The sequence below is a fragment of the Alexandromys fortis genome, unplaced genomic scaffold, assembly GCF_014885135.2.
Source record: "Alexandromys fortis isolate MF-2015 unplaced genomic scaffold, M_Fortis_MF-2015_v1.1 scaffold_34, whole genome shotgun sequence".
Lineage (NCBI taxonomy): Eukaryota > Metazoa > Chordata > Mammalia > Rodentia > Cricetidae > Alexandromys > Alexandromys fortis.
In genome coordinates, this window is record NW_026067933.1 from 3,592,881 (window position 1) to 3,608,036 (window position 15,156).

Genomic DNA, 15,156 nt, shown 5'->3' on the forward strand with positions numbered 1-15,156 from the left:
TATATATATATGTACTACTCAGCAGTAAAAAACAAGGACTTCTTGAATTTTGCATGCAAATGGATGGAAATAGTAAACACTATACTGAGTGAGGTAAGCCAGACCCAAAAAGAGGAACATGGGGTGTACTCACTCATATTTGGTTTCTATCCATAAACAAAGGACATTGAGCCTATAATTAGTGATCCTAGAGAAACTAAATAATGAGAACCCAAAGAAAAACATATAAGCATCCTGTCTATATTTCTTATTTACAGATATCTGTGGGATTCAGCACTAAGAAATTCCTTCTCAAACTTTAACCAGGTGCCTTTTGTGCTTGAAATTTGTCCTCCTTTGCTCCCCAAGACATAGTACACTTTAAAAAGTTGGCCCAGAGTCAAATATGAGTAATATAAATGGTGTGTGATATGAGAAATAAACACCCTTCAAAAGATTCAGATATGCTTTCTTCCCAAATAAGACTATTATTGTCCTGAGAGGAATTTCCAGCTTGTGTTTCTACTTGGTTATTCAACTGGAGGCATTTTGTAGCATAATCCCTGAAAGAATCCAAAATATAAGAGAATAGGGCTGAGGTGCCACTGCCCCCAGGAATTATGGGATGGTGCAGGTGTTGATCAAAGCTCTGTTTCATGGCTGATGCTGGGCTGGAAGCAAACAAAGGAATCTATCATTGACACCCAAGTGACTTTAAAGGGTCCAGCTTTGGAGGACGATTCGTCTTCTCACTCAATTAAGAGTGAGTGTTCTTTCTGTATGACTTCGCTGCATAGCACATTGTGTGGCTCTAAAGTTTACCCAAACCTCAGGAAGGCTGTAAGGGAATCACACTGCAGACAGGAAGCCAGAACATGATGTTCAGTATCGATATGCCTTTGGTAGCTTTACAGGGAGAGTGTTCAATTTTATGACTGCCTCTTTAGTGTCTAGCCAAACATTATCCAGCCTTACAATTTGTTCTATTGATTTTTTTTCAGTACTATCTAGTAGTACAGATTCTATACACAATGGAAGAAAAATGTATTTCTGTCTGGGAGGAGTTTAAAAATCAGAGAATGTTTTAATTATACAACAACTTAGCACTAAATAGGACTACTGATTACTAGTTAGGATTTGGTTTCAGACTCTCCTCTTCCAATGAAGACATTGCTTTTAACTTTTCAAACCAAAAGACCCTAACAGTTCTCCCTTCAAAATTTTTTAAATTTATGTTTTATATGGGTTGTATGCTCATGTGTATGTGATTGCCTAGAGAAGACAGGAAAGGGCATCAGATCCCCTGGTACTGGAGTTATAAACAATTGTAAATCACCTTTTGTGGTTGCTGGGAACCAAATCTTGGTTGTCTGCAAGAGCATCCAGTGTGTCAATGACCAAGGCATCTCTCCAGTCCCTACAGGCTTTCTAACTAAAGACCAGCCTCTACATGATCAATTCTCTCTGTCAGATTAGTCGAGCAAATCTTGGGAAGTCTCCCACTATGAAATCAAACTTACTCCAGAGAGAGTCATGTCTTGATAAAAAAACAAGGGCTAAAAACAAAGGAATAAAAAATTAAAGTGTGACACCATCAGTGCACAAAAAAGACGGCAAGGAAAGGGCTTTTAGGATTTTCACTTTAGGATAGGAAAAATAGGGTAAAGAAATGGCTCAGTAGTTAATAGCACTTGTGTTCAAAGAGGACCTGGGTTCAATTCCCAACATTCACATGGCAGCTTATGCCTCTGTAAATTCTAGGGGATTTGACATTCTCTTCTGACCGCCACTTGAACGAGGTGCATAGACGTACGTGGAGAACAATAACGCTTGTACACATAAAATAAATATTAAATTTTTTGAAAAGATAAGCAGTGAATTAAAATATGGATGATGCTATAAATAAACGATAAAGAATAAATTGAACAACATGATTATGTTAAAAGAATAAGTAAAAATCCAATACTAGAAATAAGATACATAAATATGATAGCCTCAAGACGCAGAAATGGCAAAAGATAGGAAAAACAACTTGCAAAACCCGTATGAAACAAAACTGTAAAATGCCCCATGCTAAGATAAGGTTTTAAAGAATCTGACGGTGATAGCAGAACCAGTCAACTCTGTGTGTTCCCAGCTTGCTTTCTCCTCCCAGGTGTGCCAGGTCACTAAACCCCTTCTGAACATTTCTGAACCCTTGCAGGGAAGCAGCTCATAGCAAAAGTGGCATTTCTTCTTTAATGTCTACTAGCTCCACTCATTGTATTTCACCCACTTTAGTATCTTCCAAATGCTACACATGGGGCATCATTTCCCCCATTTTATAGGTGTCCCCCAATACTCAAGAGTTCGGTATTGCTAGACACAAAGATGTGATGGTCACATTGGTACTCAACCCTCAATTCCGATGATTGCACAGTATCACCTTGTTATAACTCGTCAGCCAGGGGAAGTCATCTTGTCATAGGTATCCAGCACTGGAAATCATCTTTCCTACCCAGTACTCAGGTCTGCCAATAGCATCTAGGGAGTACCCGCCACACAAGCTGGTTTAACATTTCATGCTAGCTTGTCTTCCAGTGAAACTGGTTCTTCCTAGCACTTATGCCTAGGTAGTTTTCAGACAGGTCAACCTGAAAATTATAATTGGAAGCTTAACCACGCTTCTTTAACAGCATGAAGGGACTCCTCCAAATGAAGGCAAGTTAAAATGACAAAAGGCAATATGAGATAGTGCACACATCCATCAGGGTGGGCTAGGTTCTGTTGCAATGATAGGGAAAATTGGATTTACGTCAATTTCTTCTTCACTCGATGCCTGTAGTGGATTTAATTGACTGGTTCTCTAGGGTAGCTAGCTGCCTGGCAGGTGGTTGGTCAGCAGTCTGCCGAGCTATGAGTATTGGGATAGCTTCTTTTCAGCATGTGTTTTCACAGTTTCTGGGAAAGAGAGAGCTGGCCAACCTCGCACTGACAACTTAATTTTCTCCACACAGAGAAGAGATATCTATATATGCAACCTTCCCCTTCTCAGCATGTCTATAAGAAGAAGAAAAACAAATATGAATGGTGGTAAAGTAACCCACTCTTGGGGGCGGTAAACAGAGGGAGAAAGGGATGGAGCAAGGGAATGAGAAAAGAATTTTAATGAAAGAACACGAACAAACCTGGAATCACCATTGAATACTGTATTATGGTTGTGTAGTGATTTGGCTATTTTACCGTCTTTCCTCAGGGTTTTCATGCTAAAAGTTATTCTACGATCTTCATGTCAGAGATGCAACAGTACAGGAAACATTAACCCCTGTCATCCACTGGTCTCAGAGCTTTTGCTCCCTTTCTGTGGCTGTCTGCAGGAGATTAAGGAGAGAGAATGAGTAAGAGCACAGTGGTGGGAGAGGGCAGCAATATCACAGACTGCAAGAGCGAGTCTCTTCTGAGTCTTTCTTCCTTTAACTGTCTGTGGAAAGAAAAATGTCGAATGGGTGTATGTGCTTTAAAATTATGACGTCGTGGACTTTCATCTGCTTGTATTTACAGCAGCCAGTGCTTCTAAGATGAAACAATTTTACCATTTTAAATTTTGGTTGCATTCTCTTTTTTCCACTGACAGAGGATAGATTTAAAAAGAAATAGAGTTGGAAAAGCCTGAAAAACAATAAGGTTCTTCAACTCTGCTCACAGGCATGCTTTTCTTTGTTGTAACTAGATTACATGCAATCTAGACTAGAATTACAATGGAATTGATACCAGATGGTATTCTACATGCTCCCAAGGGAGAGAGGTAAACAGCAACCAGCTACAAACCCTTCCATTTATAATGGTGACCTGCATGTAGGATGCACTAGGGCAAAGGCAGGGTGAAGCTTGTGGGCACAGTCAACCACTGTCTGATTGGAACTAAGGCACACTCCATGAGATGGAACTCATGCCTGACACTGCTTCAGTGGCCAAAACCCTGAGACCAGATAATCCAAGGACCTAAAGGAAAGCCAAATACTACCGTTCCGCTAAAGGATTACAGCCACAAAATGACTACACACCCTATTCTACTATACTCACAGACCAGTGTCTTGCTCAGACATCATCAGAAAAGCTTCCTCCTGCAGCAGATGAGAATAAATGCAGACTCACAGCTGGACAATGTGTGGAGTGAAAGACTTTGTAACACTCCATCCTGAGTGGGGATGTCTCCATTAATTCTCTCCCATCACAGCTCATGGAACACTTTGGAAGAGGAAGCAAAAAGATTGTCAGAGCTAGAGGGATTGGGAAGCACCAAGGAAACAAGGTGTCTAAATCACAGCAAGACCAATGTGCATATGAACTCACAGAGACCGTGGCAGTATACACAAGGTTCTGCTGCACAGGACTGAACCTGACAAAGTCCCAGGGTTGAGAGAGGAAGTGAACAAGATCCCATATCTCCAACCCAGAAACTATGCTTGCTTGATAACCCACTCACAAAAGAAAAATTAGTTTTCTATAATGGAGTCTCACTTGGTATACAAACCACTCTTAAGGGCAAGCCTCATGCCCAGGGGTAGATGGCCAGCATAAAATGAACTCAATGATATTTTGTGTTTGTTTCTTGTCACATAATGATTTATTTGTCTAGGCATTTATTTTCTTCCTTCTCCTTTCTTCCCTCCTTCCTTCCTTTCTCCCTCCTTTTCTTCCTTCATCCTACCCTCCTCCCTTCCTCCCTCCCTCCCTCCCTCCCTCCCTGCCTCCCTCCCTCCTTCCCTCCCCCATGTCTTCCTTACCTCACAGGTATTTTTCATATATATCATGGTTTCTGATTTTGCACTTGTAGGGGATTTCTGTATGTGCCAATGTATTTGTCTCTACATCTTTATGTGTTTCTTGTGGTTTTTCTTTGGCTCTTTCTGTTTGTTTTGTTCTGTTCTGGTTTGTTTGTTTTTATTTTATCTTATTTTATTCTTTTAACAAATATTTCTATTAGTTTCCTAATGAGAGAGCAATAAAGGATGTGGATTTGGATGTGTGGAGAGATGGGGAGGATCTCTGGGGAGTTGGGCGAGGGGGAACTATAATCCGAATATATTGTATGAAGAAAATCTATTTTCAATAAAAAAGAAAAAGAGATAAAACTGAACTGAATTGGAGTTCCAAATTTTTTATGTGCTCATGACAGGTATTGAAGAATATGTGCACACAGTGGTAAAAATTCAAGGGAGGTAATCTTTTCTGCTAAGAATCCTTGACTGTGCATGCCTATGCTCATTCTGTATTGCACCTTGGTCAGCCAGCAAATTTTCCAAGTATTAGTATTCAGTAGAATTTAATCTAATAAGTCTACTCCTACAATATGATATGGATTGTTTCCCTATACCAACACTGCCCTCTCTAATCTTTACAGTAGAAACAAATACCTTGGGTAATAGCCATTAATCTTAACTGAATTTCCTAATCTATTAAGAACCCCAACTCCTCTGTGATGGGAGTAGACCACAGACGTCTGAGATGATGTCATCTTCATTCTTGCCACTTCTCTGGCTGGCTGTGCCTTTGTAGTACTCAAGCCTAACTCTTGAGTGATGAGCAAAGGTGCACATTCTGTAAGTCTGAGGCACATGGAGCACCACTTGGTCTTCTCAGAGATACAGTGGTACATTACCTTCTAGCTGCCCCGTAGGAATCCCTCTTGGGTAGAGCCCTAGCAAGGTGACCAGTGCCTTACCACCTTCAGCTTGCTCATCCCATATGTAAAAGTCACATATTTTTGAGAGCAAAAAAAAAGTGACCCCATCAAATATTTCCTCACTCCCATCTTTCCAACCTGTTAATATGTCTTGTGATCTGGCAAAGGTTAAGGTTGAAGAGGAATTAAGGTTTGCTGACCAGCTGTCCTGAAATCCTGAAATTACATAAATTGTCCTGGTTATTTGAGTGGGCTCGTGTAATCACAAGTATCTTAAAGGTCATAGAGGGATTCAGAAGAATGAGTCAGATTGGTGATGTGATGTGCAGTAAGGGCGCCCACAGCTATAACAGACAAAGATATGAATTCTCTCCTAAAGCCGCTACAAGGGAAAGCGTCTCCTCTTCCTGCTTCAACGTTTGACTCCTTTCTTCTCTATTACTAACATATCTAAGCCTGCACAATGGTACAGCCCTGGAGCTGGGAGACTATGGTGGGAGGATGTAAAGCTCTTATCACGAGATCCTGTTTCAATGCATCAAATCAAAACCAGAATATAAAGTGTCACTGCCTTGGTGTTGGATTGGTTTGGGTTGGGGTTGATTTTAGAATTGGAAAATACCTTTAGTTCTCAAGTTATTGTGGTTGTCAAGTCTGCTAATGAGACTTGAAAAAGCCAGGGGAGTTCCTAATACCCCTCTCTCCTCCTTCTCTCTCTTCCTCCTTACTTCCACTTGAATCTTCTCATCTGTACATTCTTGGTCTGTAAAATGCTTTTAAATATTTCTTTGATAGTTTCTTGCTTTTCATTTCCATTTCCATTGTATTCTGAGTCTCTGAATATTGGGCTTCCGTGACCTTCTGATTTATTTTATTTTCTTATCCATTTTTTTTCTCTTGTTTTCTGGAAGACTTTTGTTATGGTTTGGATAAAAATGGCCCCCATAGGTCCATAGGAAGCTGCACTATTGGGAGGTGTGGCTTTTGTTGGAATCGTTGTGGCATTGTTGAAGGAAGTGTTCCTCAATTTTCTTCCTGCTGTCTAAGGATCAAGTTGTAGAACTCCCAGCTCCTTCTCCAGCACCATGTCTGCTTGCATGCCTCCTGCCATGACCATAATGGACTAACCCTCTGAAGCTATAATCCAGCCCCAATTAAATGTTTTCCTTTACAAGAGTTGCCATGGTCATGGTGTCTCTTCCCGGCAGTAAAACCCAAGACAGCTTTTCTCAAGTGTGTTGCCACACTTCTATCAGGGTCTTCTTACCACAGTCCTAACTCTTAAGAGCTCCTCTGTTCTCCATGGACTTTAAAAATAGTGTCCTATTCTACGTACACAAGTGATGTGTATATGTTATTGTTCTAATGGAGTGAGACTTTTCCTCTCAGCTAAGTGGGGAATAAGTAGTCATATGCCAGAACTGGGGAAAATATCTAGAGGTCTTGTTTCTTCTTAAATAGGCTTGAACTCATCTGTTGTGTTTTTAATTTTAATTTTATTTCACATGGTTGGAACACTTAACATGAGGTCTCCCCTAATGTAGTTTTAAGTTTACAAAAAAAAGGTAGATTTTAGCCATAAGGTGAATTACAGATACTGGAACTTATTTGTTTTCCTTCCATTATGACAAAATGGCAAATTTTATCCCCTGACAACCACAATTTCATTTAATTGTTCTAGATACTTCATATTGATAGAATTGGGTAGTATTTGTCAGTGACCAACTTATGTCACTTAGTAAATATTTCAAGTTTTACCTATGCTACATTGGGTGGATGCCTAATTGCATTTTGTTCATTGCATACTATTATTTTTTTGATGCTGGTGATTAAACCCACAATCTTCTGCATGCTAGGCATGTATCCACATCCTGAACTGTACCCCCCCAGCCCCCAAATTTTTAAAGTACAAAAGTTAAAGGATATTTATGGTGTTTCATCATTTTCTCTATTGTGAATAACAACAGAGTAAACAGGAGCACATATATCTCATTTAAATTCTCTGGAATAAATATATAGAAGTGTGATTTCTGAATCAGATAGCGTTTAGAGTTCAAAGCATTTTTTCAGAACTTTTTATAGTCTTTTTGGTAGTGACCAAATTCTTTTCTATCCTCACAATGATGTTTAAAGATTTTTTTCCTCCATATCCTCCCCAAAATGTCTTGATTTTTTTTCCTATATATCCCAATAGATATGAACTGTATTCTCATTGATGTTTTGGTTTTTATTTTTTCTGTGGTTAATGGTACTGGCTATCTTTTTCATATGCTTTTTGTCATTTGTATATTTTCTTTGAAGATTTATCTATTCATACTGTTATGCCATTTTAAAATTGGGTTCTTAGTTTTACCAATAATCCATTGCTTTAAAAACTCCTGCTTTCTCATACTTCCAAAAGTACTTGGTTCCTCAGCAACCACAGTGCTTTCCAGGCTCTGCCCCACCAACCGAGCTGCTCATTGGCTTTCTCTGATGCCAGTTAGGATCAGGCTAACTCAGGATTCTCTAAGGAGTGCATGTGTGTTATGTTCAATCTACCATGTTCAGTGCCTTTAATTGAGATAGCAAACATAATCTAATGGATGAGTGACTTAGAATCCTGTTCTCTGTGCTGGTCACTTCTTTGAAAAGGAAAGGCATGGGCAGAGAAAGAAAGCATTTTCAGAACACACATTTTACTCTAAAGAACTGAGTATCAACTGCCTTTCCTCAATAGAAAATTCTAGAACCTTTTCTACGGACACTTAGGAAGGGTTTATGTGGGAGCTAGTGAGATAGCTCAGGAGGTGAAAGTACCTGCCACCCAGCCCAAGGAATCGAGCTCAATCTCCAGATCCATGTGGGGGAGAGAGAGTCCACTCCTGCCAGTAGCTCGCTTCCCTCCACGCGAACACAATACAATAAAGCAATTTTAAAAGTTCCATTCGATATTGCAAAGAGATGTGAGGTAACCTTTAGAACGAAACATTTAATTTCGATCATTGACCTTGAGCTACAAGCCTGATATAACAAGAAAAATTCTATCCCATGCCCTACTGTATGCTGACTTACGTATTCCCCAAGAAAAGACTCTGCCCTCCCAAATAAAAATTTCTCTGAGGAATCAAAGAACCTGAGAATTGCTGCCCTGTCTGTCCAACTCCTATGCCTTTGCCTTTTCATTACCTGTAATTACCAACTGTAAATTGAGAAACAAATTTATTTTGTTTTCCTCTTGGAAATGGGTGCGTGTCTTAAAGTTCTAATTATTCAGATTTAAGAGGGCATAGCTCTTCAGATGAACACATTGCTTGGTATATTTCCTAGCATGTGATGCCATGTGATAAAGAATGGAGGTATTCAGTTGGAACTTGTAGAACAATGTATTAGACCATCAATCACATAAAGCACAGTTAGTATAGTTAGAAGAATTTTAGCTTTCCCTTCTTAATCTTTATATGTTCTATGGTTTTAAATAACTAGTTTTAATATAATGTTTTATTATCCATTAATTTTATTTAATATACTGCGGTTCCATTCATCTTCCACTACTCCTTCCTAATTCATTTTAGATCCATCCCATCCTTTCCCACCCCTCCCAACTTTATGTATTTATTTATTTTATTTTTTTTAATTTATTTATTTATTTATTTATTTATTTATTAAAGATTTCTGTCTCTTCCCCACCGCCGCCTCCCCTTTCCCTCCCCCTCCCCCAATCAAGTCCCCCTCCCTCGTCAGCCCAAAAAGCAATCAGGGTTCTCTGCCCTGTGGGAAGTCCAAGGACCACCCACCTCCATCCAGGTCTAGTAAAGTGAGCATCCACGAAACTGCCTAGGCTCCCACGAAACCAATAGGTCCAGTAGAATCAAAAACCCGTTGCCATTGTTCTTGAGGTCTCAGTAGTCCTCCTTGTCCGCTATGTTCAGCGAGACCAGTTTTGACCCAGGCTGTATTTATTTATTTTAATTACCTACCAAGTCCAACTTGTGCTTTCTTTATATGCATGAGTGCAGAGTCATCTGCTGGAGAAGAGTCAACCCGACAGGAACCACACCCTTGAAGAAACTGTCTCTCCCTCCAGATGCCATCAAGAGTCGGTAGCTCTCAAGCATAGGGATTTGTGAACACCCATCTTTCCAAGCTAGAGTGCTGATTGTCCTGATTTTGTGTAGATCTTCTGAAGGCAGATATAATTCATATGCGCTCATGAATACAGCAGTTCTTTTGTATTCAGAAGACACTGGTTTGCTCCACTCATCCCCGACCTTTGACTCTTACAATCTTGCCACCCTCTCTGCCACAACTGTCACTGAGCTTTGGGATGTATGTGAGACAAATGTCTTATTTATGGCTGAACATTCACCTGACACACGTTCGCTGTACTTTGATAAGTTCTACGTCTCTGTTTTAATTACAGTCCAATGCACAAAGAATCCTCTTACTTAGGATAGCTGCATGAATATAAGGGTAGATATCTAGAGGATAGTTTAATATATTCATGTAATATTCAGAGTAATAGTGGTAAGTTCAGCCCTGGGACTTGTGAATTTCCCAACCATGGGCTCTTGGCCAGATTTGTAGTACCTGGCATGTGTTGTCTCCTGTGAAGTGGGCTTTAAATCCCATCTGAAAATGGTTGTTTAACATATCTTGTTTGTTGGTCATTATTATATAAAACAAATAAACAACTAGTTTTAACAACTCGACCTCACACACATACATTATAAATGCATATAAACAGACATATTTACCTGTTAATGATATGCAAGCCTGTAACACCCCTTCATTTTCTAATGCTCTCATCCTATTTGAGTTGTGTGTGTTAGAACTACATCACAGAACTACATCACAGCCATGAGCATTTCATTCCTGGCCTTCATTTCTTTCATCTTTCTGAAATAAGTTCAAATACAACTATATTTTTCTATATGACAGAAAAAAGGACTTTTTGTTCTATTTAGTTTTGCATGAGGGCTTACTGTTGTTTTCCTATCTCCTGACTTACGTACTGTTAGATTTTCCTCAGTGATGTAATTACCTAAAACAACTCAATGCTAGGGAAATGATTCAGTAGCTAGGAGTACTTATTGTATATACAACCAAGAGGAACTGAATTAAAATCCCCAATCCCAAGCACCAGCTTAAAAGCAAGCTATGACCATCAATACAGAGGGCCACCCTAGCACTGAGGGTCAGAGGCAGGTGAATCCCAGAAACTCACTGTTCTGGTCATCTTAACTGAGAGTTTTAGGTTTAACAAGAGGCCCGAACAAAAAACATGGTGGCAACAGAGGAAGACACCTAGCATTATCCTCTCACTCGTGCACGAATACATATAAGCCACACATGAGCGTGAACACATGCGCACAGTCACACATACATGATTAGAAACAAGTAAACATCAAGAACTCTGCTTGTACTTAGTGCTAAGAGTTGATTTTCATCACCACTGCTAGTCTCTCAGAGGGTGTGATGCTGGCAGAAGAGAGGTTTCCTGTCAGTCATGTCTCACACATGTCTACCATCAATATTTATATTATCATTTTTGTACAGAACTTGAAGTTGGATAGCGTTTAATTTCTAAAAGCTAATAAGACCATAGAAACATAAGATACTGTGAAGCTCTGCTGTACCACTATGGATTTTTTTTAGTTATATTAGGGGGTCATTTGACAAGGTGAAACTTCAGTCTTTGAGGTGACGATGTCTAAATTTTGTGGACAGTCAGTCAGGAAAGAAGCCTGCTGAGAAGCAGTACTGCCTTCACCTGTACTTGAGCCGTTCACACTGAAGATAATGAAGGAATGAATACAGGGTACAGAGTGGTATCAATTCATGATTTTTCTTCAAGGGCAGCAGCTAGGATGTTATAGCTACAGTTTCATTATGTGGGCTTTGGCACGCAGAGACTTAGCCAGACTTTGACTCTGTTATTTGTAAGTCATTTGGGTAACTTCCCTAATTTTGAGTTGGTTCACTGGTAAAATGAAGACTAATAATTTTTTGGCACTTAATGTTTGTATCTTTTATAAATTTCTATATGTCATTCAAAGCCAGTAATATGAGCGTGTATTGCTTTCTATAGAGGAATGGATGACACAGTCTTACAGGATATTTTATCATAGTATCTGACAATAAGTATTTGGTAACCAGTGGCTTCATTCCTTACCCTAGAGACAACATTGTTCAGTAATGAGCAGCTACAAGACATCACGCAGTTTCCAGCAGGACAGCTATGTCTTGTCAGGCACTGCATATCATCCCCCTCCATATAAAGTAAGGTAGCTATAAAGTTCTGTTCTTTGTAAATAAAATGTACTGATTCGATCTTATAATCCTTGATTAAATTATAGGGTTTTTTTTTGTTGTTGTTGTTTTGTTTTTCGAGACAGGGTTTCTCTGTGGCTTTGGAGCCTGTCCTGGAACTAGCTCTGTAGACCAGGCTGGTCTCGAACTCACAGAGATCCGCCTGCCTCTGCCTCCCGAGTGCTGAGATTAAAGGCGTGCGCCACCATCGCCCGGCCATGGTAACTCTTATAAAGGAAAACATTAAATTGGGACTGGCTTACGGTTCAGAGGTTCAGCCCTTNCTCTGTAGACCAGGCTGGTCTCGAACTCACAGAGATCCGCCTGCCTCTGCCTCCCGAGTGCTGGGATTAAAGGCGTGCGCCACCATCGCCAGGCTTTAAATTATAGTTTTAAAATATACTCTTCAGGTTAGAATTAAAAGCAATATATTTCTGTTTAAAGGATAATAAACATTAAAAAATTATAACAGTCACCTCTAGATGATAAAACCTTTAATAATAAATATTATATTTTATATATTTCCTTTTGCTTTTAGTCTGTGGATCCTCATGAAAACATACTCCTGTGTTTGTATATGTATAATCATATATAGACTTCAGAGTTTTATGGAATTTGATGTCTGTAGTAGGGAGCGCAGACTCTTTGTTCATCTGGGTCACCCCGCTAGCTTACACCCAAAATAATCACACAGAAATTGTATTAATTAAATTACTGCCTGGTCCATTAGCTCTGGCCTCTTATTGGTAAACTTTCACATCTTGATTAACCCATTTCTATTAAATCTGTGTATCTCCATGTGACTGTGGCTTACTGGCAAGATTCTAACCTACGTCTGTCTCAGGCCAGAGATTCATGCTGTCTGCCACACTTCCCTTCTTCCCAGCATTCTGTTCTGTCTACTCCAACCACCTAAGGGCTGCCCTATCAAAAGGCCAAAGCAGTTTCTTTATTCAACCAATGAAAGCAGCGCAAACACAGAAGGACCTCCTACACCAGATGTCTATCTATAGCTTTTTTTTTTTTAAAGACTTCTGTCTGGCTTAGAATTTATGAGAGAAACTGTCATTTTCTCTCTGTACTTTCTGTCATTTGAGAGTTCCTTGAGTTTGTGGTATATAGTATGACGCCATGGCAATGTGCAGTTGGGATAAAGTTGGTACATACCATCATCCTGAAAGTTAAAAGGCCACCACAGGGATCAGTACCACTTTACAGGACAGCTCTGTTGCCCTTACAAGCCTGCTCTATGTTCAGTGGTCACTATATTTATTGTGGCTAATTCCTTTTTAAACAAAAGCAAGATAAGGGGTATGCTTTTATTCCATCCATTTCTCTTCATTATAAAAACAGTTTATTTCTAAAATTGCCAAGAAGATAGTGCTAAAACCAACAAAGCACTTATTAACAAGGAAAATGAAACATTGCAATATATTTTACTATCCCTTCTTGCCACCCTTTTCTAGAGTATATACACATTTTCAGAATTACAATCATGTTTCCAAGTTTTACTCTACTATAAATAATATTCCACTGGAGATCCACATGCATAAAGATATCTTTAAAAGTGTATTTCTCCTTGTCGTAAATGAATCAAAATAAGATTATAAGCTGAAGGCCATGCTGTGCTTTAAGATGTATTTTATGCTGGGTTTTATGGGGTTTTGTTGTGAGAAGATGTCTAAAACATTCCATTTGTGTGTGGAGAGTAGGCAAATGGATGTAGATACAAACTGTAGATATTTAAATTATCTTTTGAAACTAGGGAGCAATTGTTTCTGTTCTATTTTTCCCCAAAGGTTTCTAAATTAAGATATCTTCCTGTGGGATGATATTAATCAAGGAGGTGGAGATTTGGAGAACTCTCCTCCCTCTAATTGAAGTTAGAGAATGGAGCTCCAACCTGGCTTATATATATAAATCCTAAAAAGGAAAGACACTGTCACTAAAAATAATAAGCTTTTAATGTAAAATAAAAAAATGAAAACCAAAACTTATTCAGCCATTAAATGTCAAATTTTCTCAGTAGATTTCGGCATAGTAATTTAAAACAATAGGCCATTGTCTTTGGGTTCTACTGCTATCATAAAACAGCATGACCAAAAGCAACTTGGGGATAATGAATTTCTTTGAGCTTATGATTCCAGGCAATAGTCCATTACTGAGGGAGGTCAAGGCAGGAGGCTGGACGAAGGAAAGGAAGCAGAAGCCACGAGGGAATTGTGCTTACTGTTTGCCTCTCATGGCTTGCTAACCTTGCTTTGCTACTTGTCATTTTTGTGAATCATTGACTCTTTCATATTCTAGCTAACATACTGAATGTTTCCAAACTGCTGTTCAGGACAGGTGAGTGCCAAAGTGCAATGACCGAGATCTATATTGTAGGTGAACAAGGTGGCATAAATATTAAAATGATTTTAACCTAAATTTCATAATACTAATTGTGTTTCAAAATAATGTCTTCAGCCAATTCTAAATATGCTCAAGTCAGATACCATTTAAGCTCAATATTACTGTAACATAAAATAATACTATACAATACAAGTATTATATGTACAAGTATGAAAAGACATAGGACTTATTCCCACTCCCAAAAGACATATAATATTTTTGGATATATCCTCAGCAAAATCATAAACTAAAAATATCCATATTTTAGCATATGTTATCCTTGCAAAACAAGAAATATGTGTGGTTTGTATGTGTACAGAGAAAATGGTAATATGATTAAAAATTTTGATTGCTATGATGGTTTGAATGAAAATGACCCCAAAAGGCTCATAGTGAGTGGCACTATTAGAAGGTGTGGCTTTTTTGGAGCAGGTGTGGCCTTATTAGAGAAAGTATAACACTGGGAGTGGACTTTAAGGTTTCAAATGCTTAGGCCAGACCAGGGTCACCCTCTCTTCCTGATACCTGCCAATCCAGGTATAGAATTCATGGATCTTCTCCAGCACCATGTCTGCCTGCTTTCTGCCTTGCTTATCTCCATGATGATAATGGACTAAACCTCTGAGCTGGAAGCCAGCCCTAGTTAAATGTTTTTCTTTATAAGAGTGTTGTGGACATGGTGCCTCTTCACAACAATAGAAACTCTAACAAGGACAGCTACTATAGGTCACTAAAGTTAACACAAATAATAGTGAGAGACCCCGTATGGTAAAGTTATATTTTTATAGAGTAGCTTTCTAAAAAAAATATTTATTTGGGACATTCTCAGT